Source organism: Aegilops tauschii, chromosome 4, assembly GCF_002575655.3.
Source record: "Aegilops tauschii subsp. strangulata cultivar AL8/78 chromosome 4, Aet v6.0, whole genome shotgun sequence".
Lineage (NCBI taxonomy): Eukaryota > Viridiplantae > Streptophyta > Magnoliopsida > Poales > Poaceae > Aegilops > Aegilops tauschii.
In genome coordinates this window covers 165,722,133-165,739,384 of record NC_053038.3, presented here as the reverse complement: position 1 = coordinate 165,739,384, position 17,252 = coordinate 165,722,133, and positions in this window count along the sequence as shown.

The following is a 17,252-nucleotide window of genomic DNA, read 5'->3' as shown; positions in this document are numbered from 1 at the left end:
AAGATGGCATGTTTATCAAGCTATCGATGGCAGGAACACAAGCATAGCATGTATGGATCAACTACAATAAGCTTGGCAAAATTGCATATCATGTTAAGAATCTGCCAGAAATATTTTATAGCAAAAGTAGAGCCAGATTGAGTCATGCTATGTTACTCCATAATTGCAAAAAAGGGCAGGAATAGCTCAATTACAACTATAGCTACAAAACATCCTTACTGAACATCTCTAAAATATGCATGGATCTCTCTGTACCATCAAGTTTACATGGCAACAAAATAACAGCAGACAGACTTGGAGAAATCACCGAGTCCCTGAAATCAGAAATATTACGGAGCCTACTTTGCATGCTTTTGCTAGTCACCACCGAGATCACAAAAATACATGGCATACACCCTTGGAAATATGGCATGGAATACTTCAAAACACATGTAGAGCTCATGCTCATAAGATGCACAGATTAAATGATACAAAAATGACAAATCTCCAAGTTCTGCTAAGAACCAGAGAATAACAGCAATTAGCCCTCTTCCAACAGAGATTTGGGCATCAAGATGACCTCTAATGAACATGGTGCAATTGAACAAAATGTAGAGCATCACGAGGCGAACAATTTTACATATTACACGCGCGAATCGGAGCTACATGCACGGAGTTATAGCATCACGAACAAGTGCACATGCTGAGAAAATTCAGGACAGAGAATATTCTAGGGTTACGGGAGTCGACGCTCCTCACCAGATCCGATCGGGCCCGATGAACTCGCCGGCGGGAGAGAAGAGAGAGGGAGCGGCGGCCGTCGGCGGGGGAAGGAGGAGGGGAGGCGACGCTGGAGGGAGGCACCGGTGGCGGAGGCGGAGGAGGGCGGCGCCGGCGGTGGAGGCGCGGGCGCGCGGCGGCGGTGGCGGAGGAGTCCGGCGGGGGCCGGCGAGCTCGGCGGCCCCGGCGGCGGCGAGGCGAGCGCGCGGCTCGGGCGGAGTCAGGCGGCGGGGTTCGGGCGCGCGGGCCGGGAGGGCTTGCCCCGGGCCCGGGCGGGCTTCGGCGGCGGCGGCGTACGGATGCCACGTGGCAGCCGCGGGTTGGCCACGGGGCGGCGGCGACTTCGTCCGGCGGCGCTGGACGCGTCCGCCCGCGGAGAGGCGATTTTTTAGGGTTACGGGAGACTGCGAATGTATTTCGGGATGCCCACATATTTGTAGGTAGAGGGAGCTAGGAGGCTCCAAATGAGGTGCGGTTTTCGCCCACACGATCGTGATCGAACGACCTAGAGCATGGAGGAGAGTTTGGTGAGTTTTGGGCTGGTTTTAGAGGGGGGTTTTGCTGGACACTCAAATGGACTTTGCGGATGCCCGGTTAACCGTTGGAGTACCAAACGACGTCCAAATGGAACGAAACTTGACCGGTAGTCTCCGGGTGGTATATTAAGGCCACTTGACAAGCCTCGGTCCATTCCGAGAAAGTTTGACACCCGCACACGAAAGAAAACAAGAGGGGTGCACCGGAGGAGATAGGAGCGCCGGATTGCAAAACGGACAACGGGGAAAATGCTCGGATGCATGAGACGAACACGTATGCAAATGCAATGCACATGATGACATGATATGAAAATGCATGACATGACAAAATACAAAACGAAAGACAAAACCCGACAACGGAGGGAAAATCATAACACATAGCCGGAAATGGCAAGAGTCGGAGTTACAAATATGGCAAGTTACATGCGGGGTGTTACACATCTATTTATCAACGAGCTAGTCAACTAGAGGCTCACTAGGGACATGTTATGGTCTATATTCACACATGTATTACGATTTCCGGATAACACAATTAAAGCATGAACAATAGACAATTATCATGAACAAGGAAATATAATAATAACCATTTTATTATTGCCTCTAGGGCTTATTTCCAACACAAAGCTCTGATACCACTTGTAGGATCGAAAGTATGTCTAGAGGGGGGTGATTAGACTACTTGACCAATTAAAAATCTAGCCTTTTCCCAATTTTAGTTCTTGGCAGATTTTAGCAACTTAGCACAAGTCAAGCAATCAACCTACACATGCAATTCTAAGAGTGTAGCAGCGGAAAGTAAAACAATTGCATATGAAGGTAAAGGGAGGAGTTTGAGGGAGCAAACGCAATGTTGACACGGAGATTTTTTATCCGTGGTTCCGATAGGTGGTGCTATCGTACATCCACGTTGATGGAGACTTCAACCCACGAAGGGTAATGGTTGCACGAGTCCACGGAGGGCTCCACCCATGAAGGGTCCACGAAGAAGCAACCTTGTATATCCCACCATGGCCATCGCCCACGAAGGACTTGCCTCACTCGGGTAGATCTTCAGGAAGTAGGCGATCTCCTTGCCCTTACAAACTCCTTGGTTCAACTCCACAATCTTGATGGAGGCTCCAAAGTGACACCTAGCCAATCTAGGAGACACCACTCTCCAAGAAGTAACAAATGGTGTGTTGATGATGAACTCCTTGCTCTAGTGCTTCAAATGATAGTCTCCCCAACACTCAACTTTCTCTCACAGGATTTGAATTTGGTGGAAAGATGATTTGAGTGGAAAGCAGCTTGGGGAAGGCTAGAGATCAAGATTTATGTGGTTGCAATGGAATATCTTGACCTCAACACAAGTGTAGGTGGTTCTCTCTCAGAAAATGTAGATTGGAAGTGTAGGCATGTTCTGATGGCTCTCTCCACGAATGAAGAGTGGGTGGAGGGGTATATATAGCCTCGACACAAAATCTAACCGTTACACACAATTTACCAAACTCGGTGGGACCGAATTGTTAAACTCGGTCAGGCCGATTTAGTTCATAATGTGATCGTTAGAATTTTCGGTGGGACCGACACATCAACTCGGTGAGACCGATTTTGTTAGGGTTAGGGCATAACGTAATCTCGGTGAGACCGATTACACAAACTCGGTGAGACCGATTTTGGTAATAGACAAACAGAGAGTTGGTCAGGCAAGCTCGGTGGGACCGATTCGCTCATCTCGGTTAGACCGAAATGTTACGAAAGGGAAACAGAGAGTTTGCATTGCAATCTCGGTGGTACCGATCGCTCATCTCCGTTTGACCGAAATTTTATGAAGGGAAACAGAGAGATTACAATCCCATCTCGGTGAGACCGAGATCCCTATCGGTGAGACCGAAAATACTAGGGTTTCTGGTAGTGGCTATGTCAATTGAACTCGGTGGCGCCGGATCGAAAGTTTTGGTGGGGCCGAGTTTGACTTTTGGTTTGGGACATATGTGGATTTGAGAAAGTAGTTGAGGGTTTTTGGAGCATATCACTAAGCACTTTGAGCAAGAAACTCATTAAGCAACACCTCACCCCCTCTTGATAGTATTGGCTTTTCCTATGGACTCAATGTGATCTTGGATCACTTAAAGTGGAAAATGTAGAGTCTTGTGCTTTGAGCTTGAGCCAATCCTTTGTCCTTAGCATTTTGAGGGGTCCACTTTTCTCATCCATGCCATGCCAATCATTGAGCTTTCCTGAAATGTTTATCTTGAAATAGCATTAGCTCAGTGAGCTATATGTTGTTAGAAATTACCAAAACCACCCAGGGATAGTTGCACTTTCACATGATATCTTGGTAGTGGCAACCTTGCTAGGCTTGCCTTCGTTTGCATGTTTCCGTTAATACTTGCATGGTTCATGATTCTATCCTTGCTTAGAGTTGTGTTGGTGGGAAGTAGATAGATGTTGTAGAATCGTGGCTACACAAAACTGGGCAGGGTTATGCATGGAAAGGAACAAGTGTGGTTTAACAAAGACTTTCAAAGTAGTGGTATACCGAGGCAAGTGGAGTCTGTTTTTTTTTCAAAAACGAATTAGATTTAAGATTTGTCGGTCATCCCAACCATACATGTACAACCACTCTACCCCTTATGGGACGGGGCATTATTGATTACCTTGTTCGATACTAGCAATGTGCCCTCATTACTAGTGGCGGGAGTGACTGGTTCACTCTCGAGATGGGGTCATGCTTGTATAGGCGGCCATGACTGTTTTTATAGGGCATCGGGGACACCGTTGGTCCCTTCGTGTGCATGTGATGATAAGATGGGCCAAGTCCCAAGACCTTTTATAAAGGATCACACGAAGGCCGAGTACCAATGAGTGGACGCTATGTTAGTATTGTTCAGGGCAAAGATAGTGACCGGGTGCTTACCTCAAGTATGTATCATACTTTGAGTCATGGATGACACGAAAGTTCCCCAGATCTTGTGGGTAAAGTGTGCAACCTCTGCAGAGTGTAAAACTATTCGAATAGACGTGTCCATGGTCAAGGACAGTTGGGTGGTGTTGCTTAAACTATTTCCGGATTTTACAAAAGTGTGGGTTGAGAAATATTGTTGATGTGATTTGTGAGGAAGTCACAATGAGCTTGAGACTGAGTTGTTCATAACTCTTTCTTGACATTGATGTCTGTAACCTCTTAACACTTGTTGCAGGCGCATTCATTATTTTTGAGCAATGTTAATCATACTTGCATAAGAAAAACTAGCTTTCTGCAAAATGCCAACTTAGTAATATAGCCTTGCATATTATTCTGTTATCAATCATGGGTTGCTTGCGAGTACATTCAAAAGTACTCATTAGCTTGTCCCTAGCTATTAAATTGGACAGGCATGTAAGAGCAAGAATATGAATAAGAGTTCTTTAGTGACGGACATACGAACAAGGACGCTTTCCCAGTCAGAATGCCTGTAGGGTTAAGGCAGATGGCATGGGTCCAAGTTATCGACTAAGATTTCCGCTGGGATGTTTTATTTGGTGTTTAGCCCTTGAGGCTTTATCTATGTAAGACTTGACCATAAAGGTCCTATTTGTGTAAGACGCTATGTAATGGATGTAAATTCTTGATATTCAGCTCGTTGTGTACGGTGAGCATTGATCCATGGGATCACTGTGCACACACGATTGGTGGCTTTGACTGTATAAGTCAGGGTACCCACAGTTATTCTAGTGGATGTGTGATTTGGGTTTTGTTTGAGTGATTTCTCTTGTGTTCTTCTTGTTCTCCCCCTTTCCCCTCCAAGTGTGAAAAGATCATGACGTAGAGTTCCACCCTACATCAACATGTACACCTCTCTTACCCCCTGGACTATAAGTACTTGTTGGAAATATGCCCTAGAGGCAATAATAAATTGGTTATTATCATACTTCCTTGTTCATGATAGATGTTTATTATTCATGCTAGAATTGTATTGATGGAAACTTAAATACATGTGTGAATACATAAACAACATTGTGTCCCTAGTAGGCCTCTACTAGACTAACTTGTTGATCAAAGATGGTTAAGGTTTCCTAACCATAGACATGAGTTGTCATTTGATAACAGGATCACATCATTAGGAAAATGATGTAATAGGCAGACGCAACCGTAAGCTTAGCATCAGATTGTATCACTTAATTATTTGCTACAACTTTCTTCATGTCAAGTATTTGTTCCTTAGACCATGAGATCATGTCACTCCTGGATACCGAAGGAATACCTTGTGTGCTATCAAACATCAGTTCATAACTGGGTGATTATAAAGGTGCTCTACAGGTATCTCCGAAGGTGTATGAATCGAGACTAGGATCTTGTTGGGTTGCATGGATCGAGACTGGGATTCGTCATTCTGTGTGACAGAGAGATATCTCTTGGGCCTCTCAGTAATACAACATCGCAAGAAGCTTCATGTGACTAATGAGTTTAGTCATGGGATCTTGTATTACGGAACGAGTAAAGAGACTTGTCGGTAATGAGATTGACCCAGGTAAAGAGATACCGCCGACCGAATCTCGGGCAAGTAACATATCGACGAACAAAGGGAATTGTATACAAGATTGTCTGAATCCCCGACATTATGGTTCAAATGGTAAAGATCTTCGTGGAATGTCTTGGAATCAATATGGACATCTAGGTTCCGCTATTAGTTATTGACTGGAGAGGTGTCTCGTTCATGTCTACATGATTCTCGAACCTGTAGGGTCGCACGCTTAACGTTCAGTAGCGCTAGGGTAATGTTGAGATATTAATAGTGGAAAGTATGAAAGTACTTTGAAGTCCCATATGGGATTCGGGACATCATGAGGAGCCCCGAAATGGTCCGGAGGTTAAGATGTATATATGGGAAGTTATATTCAGGGTTCCAGAAAAGTTCAGGAATTTTCGGTAGAGTGATGGGAAGGTTCTAGAAGGTTTCGAGGGTTCCACCGTGTGACCCAATGACTTGGGAAGGCCCCACAGGGACTGAGGGGTGGGGCTACAGCCCCGCATGGGCTGGCCGCGTCATTCCCCAAGGCACATGTCGTTTAAATCTAGAGATAAGGTCTTATCTCTAAATTTAAAGGGTTGAATCTAGAGATAAGATGTTATCTCCAAGTTTAAAGGGATTTCTCCCTTTTGGCTGGCCCTAGGAGGGTTTTGGACGCCCTCCCCTGCCCCTAGCCTATATATAGAGGGGGGCACATGGGGGCAACCACCCCTTCACCCTTGCCCATTGCCTCTCCCACCTCCTCCCACGTTTCTCCGGTACGCGCTTGGCGAAGCCCTACCGGAACTCCACTACCACCACCACCACCATTCCGCCATGCTGGTTTCGATCTCATCAAACTCCTCTCCCCTCGATTGCTGGATCAAGAAGGAGAGGACGCCATCGAGCTGAACGTGTGTCCTAATCTTGGAGGTGTCGTCCGTTCGACACTAAATCGGATTGGATCATGAAGAGTACGACTACATCAGCCGCGTTACATACGCTAATGCTTTCGGTCTACAAGGGTACGTAGACACACTTCCCTCTCATTGTTATGCATCTCCTAGATTGGATCTTGGGTGTTTCTTAGGAACTTTTGATTTTCGTGCTTTGTTCCCCATCAGTACTCGTGTCCTAGCTCCGGATTAGGGTTAGCAAAGTAGATTAGACTAAACTAAAGAGGGCTTTGCTCATCTACCACTCCATTGGAGATCAATATCTATGAGGAGAAGATCCTCCATTGGATTCAAGACCTCTTAGGAGAAGATCAATCAATGGATACAAGACCCCATCTCTCCTAGAGATTTGGGAAGACTATCTACCCCAAAACCTCAATTCCCCTAGGTATTTGGGAAGAACCTTACCATGCTACTCGTTCCCCTTGTTGATTGTGCATCTTGTTGATCGTATGTGTGTTCTCCTTGAGAGTGGATGTGTGATTGGGATCTTGTCTTGAATGTTCCTCTTGTTCCTGTCATGTTTTTGAGTTCCTCTTGATTCCCTCGAAAATTGTGAAAGATTGGGACACCTTCGGGTTTACCCTACATCACTTTGTCAAAGAAAGTAAACTCTAGAGGAGCACAAGTGCCTTCGTTTGGTCATATGGCATATCATACACCCCCTATGCAGTTGCAAAGTTTTGGCAACTCATTATCGAAACAGCCTAAAAGCATTGGGGGCAATCCGGTTAAGAGTGGATTGAAATTTGGAGGAAATTTTTTAAAGCTCACCAGGCCGCAACATGCGCCGAAAGCCTTGCGAGTTAACAAACAAAATATGAGTCACTACTAAAATCAGCTTCTTTGCCGTCCGCCATGGCGGACGGCAAAGGCATAGATCACGGACGGCAAACTGTCCCGATGAACGCCTGCCAGCAAAGGCCTTCTTTGCCGTCTGCTTCTTAGAAACGGACGGCAAAGGATTACGCCGTCCGCCATCCGAGGCCAGCAGACGGCAAAGACAGCTGACGGCAGTGCGGTGGCGTGAGAGCCATTAGGGGGTTAACGACACTCTTTGCCATCTGCCAGCGGACGGCAAAGAGTCAAAGATCTTTGCCGTTCGCTGGCGGACGGCAAAGAGCCTAGCTAGGCAGCACTGGGAAGCTGCCACGTGTCCAGATATGCCGTCCGCCAGTAGACGGCAAAGAGGTTTGAATCATTGCCGTCTGCTGGCAGACAGCATAGCTGGTCACTTTGTCGTCAGCCAGCAGACGGCAAAATGACCAAATAGGCAGCCAGTGTTCCCAGTTTGCACAGGTGACTGCCACGTGTCCTCTTTGTCGTCTGCTAGCAGACGGCAAAGAGGCTATATATCCCCTGTTTTTATTTAAATCCCATTAATTAGACATGGTTTCAAACACAGATATACATGCATACATATCCAACAGCATGTCCAACAACATATTTCATCCAATCCAACAACATAGTTCAACAAAGTCCAACATATCCATATACATAACCAGAAACAAGTTTCCAACAACATATCCATATAGACATACATATCAAAACAAGTTTTCATAAACAACAAGGAAGCACCACAAGAATAGTACACTCCATGAATCCAAGCTTCCTCATGTAAAGCAAATCTGCAAATTGGGAAAGATGAAAGTTAGAATAAGAAGAAGAAGAAGACTAGTTAGAAGAAGAAGAAGAAGAAGAAGAAGAAGAAGATTTTTTTCTTCTCTTTCTTTTTCTCCTCTCCTCTTCTTTATCTTCTTCTTCTTCTAACTAAGGTAGGTAAAAATGTCATTTTATTGCTAAGCTAGCTAAAAATGCTAAGTGTAGGTCATTTTAGAGCTAAGGTAGGTAAATAGGTCATTTTGGAGCTTAGTAAGGTTATTATGTCATTTTTGAGGAAAATAAGCTAAGTCTATATCATTTTGGAGCTAACAAAGATTATCATGCCTTTTTTTACCTAAGTATGCTAAGTATGTCATAAATGAACTGAATAAGCTAAGTATAGCTTATTTTTTATCTAACTTAGGTAATTATGCCATTTAGGAGGAAAATAAGCTAAGTATCCATTTGTAAAGCAAAACACTAGAGAAAACTTACCCGCATCACAACAAATGTGATGAAGATCGCAACTAAGGTAACAATTGATCCAACGGCATAATGATACCAAGCCTCATTATCAATGGCATATTTTCTAATCTTCTTAAGCTTCAGGCGCATTGCATCCATCTTCAAGCGCATTGCATTCATCTTCATCTGGTGTTCATCGATGGCATCGGCAACATACAACTCCAATGTCATCTTCTCTTCTTCAATTCTTTTAATTTTTTCTTTCAAATACTCATTTTCTTTTTCAACTAAATTTAACTTCTCGACAAGAGGGTCCGTTTCAAATTCCGGTTCACATACCTCCTAGATTAAAATGTCTGTATGTCAACTTGATGGCCATAATTTGCATAAATGCGAAATGCAACAAATAGTTATGAAAGAGAATTTACCACATCCGAATCATAAAGCGGGCGAGGGCCGACCGGGACGGAAATCAAGACCATGGCACTATGTATAAGAAACAATCATACAAAGTAAGAAAATTATAAATACCAACTATATAAATCATACAATCATACAAATAACTATATAAATCAAGTACAACATAAAAATTTGAATACCTAATAATCATTATCAGTAATGACGTGCTCGTCATCATCATTAATAAAAGCATCATCATCATCACTATCGGTAATGACGTGCTCATCATCATCATTAATAAATGCATCATCATGTGGAAGGCCACCTTTACGTAATCGTTCAAGCATTGACAGGTCATCTGCAGCAGTAACTTCTTCTTCCGGCTCTTCTTGTTCCAGCTCAGGGGTGAAGTCGTATTCACTATCGTTGTCTACTTCAATGTTCTGGGGTGGAGTAGAGCAGTTCTTGAAATGTTGTTTGGAAAGACATGTTTCTTGGAAGAATTCTCCTTCATCATATGTGTCTTGGTTAATGTGAGGTTCATAATCCTTTTCATTGGGGGGAGGTGGTCTAACACGTGGCGGCACTTCATAAACGACGTCCCAACCACTGAGATTTGGATCACTTTGACAGGCCCACGGTAGATAGAAAACTTGGGTTGCCTGTTGAGCCGTAATATAGACATCGAGAACATCCAAATGGGTGCTTTGTTTGATTTGGACTAGCCCTATATGTTCATGAGTCCTTCTAGTCTCCCTCGGCTGGAACCGATAACATCTGAAGACTACGACGTTTGGTGGGTTTTCACCATAGAATTCAAGTTCATAAATTGCTTCAACTCTTCCATAATACTTGATACCTCCTTCGACGATAGCAGAGACACAACAATTTGTAGACTTTCGGTCGGCCATAGATAGCTCTTTGCCATAAGTACGAAAGCAATACCCGTTGATGTCGTATTTGTCAAATGAACGGACCTTATAGTCAAAACCATTAGCTACTTGTCTCAATTCGGCATCCATAATCTCTGAATTAGCCTACAAGTTTAATACGAAAGGATTGTTGCATTAGTCGCAAATTAGCCAAAGAAAAAAAAGGTCTAATGGAAATTACCCTTTTTTTAACCAAGAGATGAAACCGGGAAATTCGGCTCCTTGTTTTGCCAAAAGCTCATACTCTTCGACGGAATCCTTTTGGATCACCGCTCCATACGAGAATATGGCGACGTATCGACTGCATAAAAAATCCAGGAATAAGAGAAGTTCAAAGGAATTAGAAGTTGTGAAACAATGTACCGAGATCTTACTCGATGTACGGCCGCACTTTTGTTAGGTTGTTGAAGAGATACAGCGAAATGGTCCGCCATTCTTCAACATCCAACCTTATTGGTTTCCAACCACTGGCTGGTGCGAGATCCCCTTTGAATAGGCTGAGGTTGGATTGACCCTTTTGAGGTTCGTCAGCATTGTACCGAGGCTTCGGATTATGCAAATGACGATTTTTGGCTTCGTAGTGTGCGGTCACGAAGTTTGCCGCCTCCTCAGTGATGAATGCCTCCGCCATCGATGCTTCTATTCTACGTTTATTTTTACATTTTGCTCGAAGCGTCTTCTGCATCCTCTCAGTTTAGTAGCACCAACGATTTTGCACGCCCCCCCCCAATCGTGCCTCGGTCAGGAGATGCAAAATCAAGTGTTGCATTGGATTAAAGAAGCTTGGCGGAAAGATCTTCTCTAACTTGCAGATCAACTCCTGCGCCAACTGTTCCATTTCTTCTAGGAGGCCAGGCGATAGTTCTTTCGCACAAAGAACACGGAAGAAATAGCTCAGCTCTGCCAGTACTAGCCATTCATCCTCAGGGATGAAGCCACGCAACATCACCAGCATTATCCGCTCAATCCATATGTGCCAATCATGACTTTTTAGACCAAATATTTTCAATTTTTGCAGACTCGCTCCCCTCTTTAGACTTGCTGCATACCCATCGGGGAACATCAACTACATTTTCACCCACAAAATAATTTCCTTCATAGCTGGCCTTCCAAGATTGAACCATGCCTTTCGCTTCGTCCAGTTGATCCCCTTTCCTTTCGATTCTTTCATGTTTGTAACGGTCTATCACATAGCTCCTCTTGATCGACTCTAGCCTTAGTATTATCCTTTGATTTCCCCTCTATGTCGAACAATGTACCAAAAATGGCTTCGGCGATATTGTTTTCAGTGTGCATCACGTCGATGTTGTGTGGGCAAAAGAGGTCTTTGAAGTAAGGCAGATCCCATAAGCATGTCTTGTGAGTCCAGGCGTGTTCCTTATTATACCCCTTGAAGTACCCTGGACGCTCTGGATCTGGCTCGAGAGCTTTTAACTGATCTAGGGTCTGTTGGCCTGTCAACACAGGTGGTGCAGAGTGTTTGACAACTCTACCTTTGATGAAGTTCTTCTTGTCTTTCCTGAACTTATGGCCAGGATGTAGAAACGGTCTATGCAAGTCGAAGCAACTATACTTGCGCCCTGCCGTCAGCCAACGAAACTCAAGAGCTCCCTTGCATGTGGGGCACGGGAACCTTCCATGCACACACCAGCCAACGAATAGCGCATACGTCGGCAAGTCATGCGTCGAGTACATGTACCAGGCACGCATTACGAAGTTCTGTTTGCTAAAGGCGTCATATGTCTTGAACCCATTATCCCAAGCTTCTTGCAATTCGTCCTTAAGCGGCTGCATGTACACATTCATATTCTTCCCCGGATAGTTGGGCCCTGGAATTATCAACGTCAAGAAAATATTCTTTCGTTGCATAATCTGCCCGGGGGGGAGATTGAGTGGAATGACAAACACGGGCCAACAGCTGTATGGGGCTGCCATCTGACCAAACACACTGAACCCATCTGTGCTGACGACGACCCGAGGATGCCTTGGATCTGCCTTTTTCCCTTATGTAATGCATCGAAGCGCTTCCACGCTTCACCATCCGATGTGTGCACCATCATCGCATTCCCATCTGCATCTAGTTCGGTTCTTTTGCCCGTTTTGTGCCATGTCATCTGTCTGGCCGTCTCTTCGACCATGAAAAGATGTTGAAGTCTTGGTACGATTGGCATATACCAAAGAACATTAACGGGTATTTTGGTCTGCGTCTTCTCACCCATACCGTTGTCTACCACAACATACCTGGAAGAATTGCAAATGGGACAATAGTTCAAGTCCTTATACTGAAGCCTAAATAAGACACATCCTTTCTCACAGGCATGTATCTTCTCATAGGGCATCTTAAGAGCACGGAGGATTTTGTCTGACTGGTACAGGTTTGGAGGTAGCACATGGCCTTTAGGTAGAAATCGTCCGAATACTATCATCGTCGCGTCGTAGCATTCTCTGCCCAAGTTGAACTGAGCCTTCAAAGCCATCATTTGTGAGATGGCATCCAGCTGACAAAGCTCAGTGTGCTCGTGGAGAGGACGTTTTGAGGACTCCAACATTTCAGTGAAGGCCTTTGCAGATTCCTCCATCTCCTCGTCCGAGTCCCGAGCATCGTCAAAGTCTTGCACCATGTCTGCGGTCCCGGTACCATGCTCGTCGGTGCGACTACGAACCTCGGCTCTGGCACGTTGGGCAGACTCACCATGTAATGTCCAGACCGTGTAACCAGGCATAAAACCAAACTTTTGCAGGTCTTTACTCATTTCAAGCTCGTCCCTCTTTTATAGTTGTCGCAACGGGCACAGGGGCACCAGCTAAATTCCTGGCCATTTGCAAATGTGGCTCTAACAAACCCTTGGTTTTTGTTAACCATTCCTCGGTCCAAACTTTCTGACTAGTGTAACCGGTGTACATCCATGCACGATCACTCATATTGACTTCCTACTGGACACACAAGAAATATATACATAATTAAGCAAACCATATCCATCAGTTAATGGAGTTTGTTAGTTTTATTACGTCCATGCAACCTACACGCTAATAGGTAAAGATAGGTCCTAATCCCATCTGAGTATGTGTATCGGGTTCGTTTTCCCATGCTCTTCTCCGGATCCGATGCAAAATTTCGGCAGCACCTCCCCGCTGTTCTCATGATACACATCTCAGCAATAAGCAGAGAGAATGTGTACCCGGAGAACAACAGGGAGGCACTGACGAAATTCTGCATCAGATCCGGAGCTGAGCATATGGGAAAACGAACCCAATCTACACATACTCGGGCTATCCATGGATAACGTTGGACAATTCGAAAGAATCACGATTATAAATATGCAAATGCATGCATATTTATAGATGTAACCCTTTCGAACGGGAGACGCATAGTGATTACGCATACTGATGATTGACACCTATAGCTAGCAAGTTTCATCGACACGAAGACCGGAACAAAGCAAATGAAGGGGGGAGGAGGAGATGTCATTTGTGCTCACCAACGAATGCAGGGGCGGAGCTCGTCGAACACTAGACCCTCGCAGGGACGAAATACCTGCATATTTAAATCGAAAGATGAGTAACATAGCAAGTATTCGACACCGACGGCCACATGTACTTCGCATAGACGATACTTGCTATTTATGGTACCATCGACACCGAGGAACCCTCTAACCCGCTCGTCCCTGGGTAAACTAAATAGCAACTACCATCGGTGCAAGGTACATGAGGCGGTCGGCGTTGAACACTAGATCCACATCCCACAAGTGAAGCCGGCGCCCGGCGTCCCGCGACAATAGTTCTGGTGGCTGATGACGGTCGAACACCTTGGCGAATTTGTCTGGCAGCCTCTGCGATGAGGATTAAAGCCAAGTTTTGAAGTTTCAAACAACCAAACCGACTTGAGTTAGTTTGGGTGTTTCAAGTTTCAACACTTAGCTTTCAATCGTCATCTCTGAGGCTGCCAGCCAAATTTGCAATGGTGTTCAACCGCCATCGACGCCGAGAACTGTTGCTGCTGGACGCAGACCCCTGTGTCACTTGTGGGACGTGGATGTAGTATTCGACATCGACGGCCACATGTACCTCGCACTGACGATACTTGCTATTTAGGGTACCATCGACACCGAGGAACCCTCTTTTTCTTCTTCTTCTTCTTCTTCTTCTTCTTCTTTCTCTTTTTTCCTTTTCTTCTTCTTCTTCTTCTTCTTAAACCTAGCACTAACCTAAACCTAAAAACTCAAAACCACACCTAAACCTAGGACTAACCTAAACCTAAAAACTCAAAACTACACCTAATTAACTTAGCATTAACCTAAAACAAATCAAGAAAATAGAGAAAAAACAGGAAAAAAACAGAAAAAAATTACCTCTTGCACCGGCGAGGTCGGACGGTTGGGCGGCGCGGCGCAGGGGCCACGGGGAGGAGGACGGCAGCGGGCCGGGGCGGCGCAGGACCTCGGGGAGGGGTCCGGCACCAGGGTGGCCCGGCGCAGGCCACTCCAGCGACGGGGCGGCGGGGCGACGGGGTGCGGCGGCGCGGCGAGGCGACGGGGCGGGGATGGCCGGCGGCGGCGACAGAGGAGAGAGGCGGGCGCACGGGAGGGAGGAAGAGAGAGAAAGAGAGATAGAGGGGAAGACGGCTCGGCCCGTTAAGTGGGCCTTCTTTGCCGTCTGTTAGCAGACGGCAACGAGGGCCACCATTAGGGCTGGCCCACGTCTCCTCTTTGCCGTCCGCAAGCAGACGGCAAAGGACTAACATTGCCGTCAGCCAGCAGACGGCAAACAATCTGACCTAGCCACGCCGTGCCCTGTGGGGCCCACCTGGCTCTTTGTCGTCTGCCTTATAGCTCTTTGCCGTCAGCTGGCCGACGGCAAAGAAGCAACTGACAGCAAATAGCATTTTTGCCATCTGCCCTTTCTTTGTCGTCCGCTTTGTGGAAGCGGATGGCAAAGAGGCTCTTTGCCGTCAGCTGACGGACGGCAAAGACCTGGCGGACGGCAAAGAAGCTGATTCCAGTAGTGAGTGGTCTAGTTAATAATGATAATTTAGTTATTGAAAAATCGGAATAAAATAGTACATGTGCCGAATCTACTAAAGAAAAATAAGAATGCAAGGCGTTGGGGAGCTATCCGAAAGCAGAACAAAGTATCATTCAAGTTACACCACTCAAAAAGTTTTAATCCCTTATGTAATTCAAATAAAAGTTAAAGCAACTCACAGTAATAATACTTATCTATTTATTTATTTATTAAATTTCCAAAATTAAGGAAATTTGTGAATGTAACACTCATAATTTCACCAAAACAGGATGTTAAACACCAAATAACAAATAGAAGTGATTCATTGCCCTACAAAGAAAACACCGTGAATAAAATAAAATGCATTGCCCTACAATGCCATTTTAGACATAGTGTCGCTTTTTGGTACTAACTTTCATGTAAGGAAATGCCTTGGTTGCAACGACTTAGGTTTTTACGTATTCCAGGTACCAACAAATGCCATACACGCGGGACATGGACTGATGAGGACATGACTACCTTGGATGCAACCAAAAATATTGCATACCTGCATATTTGTGAGGTGATTTCTAATGCAAACTATGCAATAATTTATTTATGTTATCGAGGACAAAAATACTTCACAGACTTTTGTGCTATGTCTAATTGCAGGTGTATGGGACATTTGTACAATCCACATATGAAGATAAGGGAAAAAGAGAGGTTTAGGTGCTGTTCAAAAAGTCCTCTCACGTCACTTTTGGCCCAAGATAAGATAGAGTCCAAGTCTCTCACGTTCTGGACTCAAATTCGGACTGCACAGACATACCTGACTCAAAACCCGAATTTCTCTTTCATCCGGACTCCGAATTGGGTGATTTTTTGTTGGAAAGTAGATTTCGTACTTTCCAACCCAATTGGATTCACCTTCAAATTCGTCCGGAGCATGAAGAAATTGACAAAACAATCTGACGTTGCAGTAGAATCCGAGTCAAACTGCAAGTCCAAAGGTGTTGCATCACCTCCACTTGAGCCCATGGGCCTTGTACGACCCAGGGTTGGTTTTAGGATGCCTTGGGACGTCTTCCCACCTCCTTGGCCGCCACCCCTTACTCCTATATAAGTAGATCCATCTAGTAGCTTTTTCCTTGGATTTTGTTTAGATTAAAAGTTCGACATAGCTACAACTTCGCGTACTTCGTTTGTGTTCAACGACCAGACCAAGGCGTCACAGAACCCCACCTTGATCAATAAAGCTTTAATCTTATATGCGCAATATCCAGATTGCAATCTTAGTTTCTTGCTCATTCTTCGTTTGCTTGCAGGAAATAGACCTTCGTGGTCAGGTTGATCGTGCTCCGGTGTTGTCAATAACCTCTCGGAGTTGGTTTAGCGATTGCTAAGGCGCAACGTCCTCGCACGTTCGTAGTCGGATCATCGAAGTCTACTCCTTCGAACGATAATCACCATCTTATCGAAAGACGGGACACTTTTTCAGAGGAAAGTTGGAGAGAAAGTTGTTGGCTTATCCTGCTTGGCAGTTGTTTCACATCATTAGCTTTACTGCTATTGTGATCTTCACTTATATCTTGCTATCTAGAGCTACTGCATATCCTTTATTGATGCTAGTTGTGCTACGCCGTGACCTCATTAGTGTTCTAGGCTCGCGTCTCTAGTCCGGTCTGGCCTAGGACCAGCACAGTACCGTCGTTGAGCGTTTATTCAACATTGCATCTCTGAATTGATTATTGCTAATCTTTTGCTACCATATATTTAAGCCTTCCAAGCTCAACATATTTTTACTCCGTGTACACGTACGTTCCCCTGGCAATCGCTTTACTCAATCTTCGGAGTTATTTGACACCGTTGGTTGCCAGTCACCACCTGTTACATGGTAAGAACTTGTAAGATATTGAGATTTGCTATACTGTGAGCGTTTTAGCACCACTTCCAAGTAGTTCATAGGAACATTATTTTTGGATTTTGTTTCTTGTTTCTACTAATCATCACAGGATCCAGAGTCAATTCATGGGCTTTGTCGATAACAAGAGACATGCCACCACCTTTGCAAATACCACAACCGTCACGCGAGGTGCACAAAACATCCAAATGCACATGATCAGGTTAATCTTTCTATACCACCATTTAATG